General features: G+C 37.4%; 1 protein-coding gene across 2 annotated transcripts in view; it reads left to right on the plus strand.

Annotated features, from left to right (window-relative positions):
• Positions 1-1,468, plus strand: part of LOC106869094 (monocarboxylate transporter 5) — a 16,594-nt gene that overhangs the window by 6,488 nt on the left and 8,638 nt on the right. The gene's annotated exons all lie outside the window — the stretch shown is intronic.

The raw sequence follows: 1,468 nt of genomic DNA on the forward strand, positions 1-1,468 counted from the left end.
TCTCTCTCTCACTCTTTCTTTCTTTCTCTCTCTCTTTCTTTCCTTCTCTCTCTCTCTTCCTCTCTCTCCCTCTTTCTCTCTCTCCCTCTCTCTCACTCACTCTTTCTCCCTCTCACTCACTCTCTGTATGTATGTATGTATGTATGTATGTATGCATGTACTATATTGTATGTATGCATGTATGCGTGAGCTTGTATGCATGAATCTGTATGTATATTGTTTTATTCTTTTATTTGTTTCAATCATTTGACTGCGGCCATGCTGGAGCACAGCCTTGACGGATTTTAGTCGAACAAATCGACCCCCAAGACTTATTTTTTTAAGCCAAGTACTTATTCTATCAGTCTCCTTTGCCGAAGATATAAGAATATCTGAATGTTACTTCTTTAGTTTATTATTATTTTTGTTGCTTTAGGAAACCACCGCTGTCCATTGGTCAGAAAGTAGAGTTAGTTTTCGTAGTATTTTCTGGAAGTGTTTATGTCTGCAACGGTGGTACTCCAGTATGGCCGCAGTCAAATAACTGAAACAAAAGAATATATATGTAGTGGATCTTGCATGCATGAAGTGGATTCGATCCACCATAGCCAAAATTAAATCAACACTGCAACAGAACTTTTCCCATGGTGGAACAATGGTTTTTCTCTGACGGCAGTGTTGATTTAAATTTGGCTATGGTGGATCGAATCCACTTCATGCATGTAAGATCCACTACACACACACACACACACACACACACACACACATATATATATATATATATATATATATATATATAGTTTTAGGGTAAAGAACCAAGGTTCATGAACTCATCGATGAAAATCCACTGTGACATATAGAAAAAATTAAAAGCACAATAAATAAGTATAATATACTACAAAGTAAATATCATAAGATCAAGAAGGTGGCTAGACGCAATTCAAAGCCAAAAAGGAAAATCTGTATATACTGACAGGGTAGAATTTAGCTTCACCACCAGTGATAGAGTAAGTATTACTGAGGAGCATTAAATTTCATGCGAAACTGGCATGCCAATCTAATGCCTCTCAATTGTAGTGGGAAGGTTGTCTCCCTTGTTAGTGAATAGAAAATGTGCTTTTGTCGCTAAAGAGTTCTTTGATTCTTATTTCAAGCAATGCTGGTGCTCGCTGCACCCTTCGTGACATTTTAGTGATGATGAATTGTGTGTGTGTGTGTGTGTGTGTCCTCCACCACCGCTTGACAACCGGTTAGGCAGAAAGATACCGATAGAATAAGTACCAGGCTTACAAAAATAAGTCTTGGGGATGATTTGTTCGACTAAAACCCTTCAAGGTGGTGCCCCAGCATAGCTGCAGTCAAATGACTGAAAGAAGTAAACGATAATAGAAAGATTATATATATATATATATATATATATATATATAGTGTAGTATATTGCCACTTAAGTGTGGCTGACCCCTAGGGGTGGATGTTACTGTTGCTTTTA

This window comes from Octopus bimaculoides, chromosome 9 (genome assembly GCF_001194135.2).
Source record: "Octopus bimaculoides isolate UCB-OBI-ISO-001 chromosome 9, ASM119413v2, whole genome shotgun sequence".
NCBI lineage: Eukaryota > Metazoa > Mollusca > Cephalopoda > Octopoda > Octopodidae > Octopus > Octopus bimaculoides.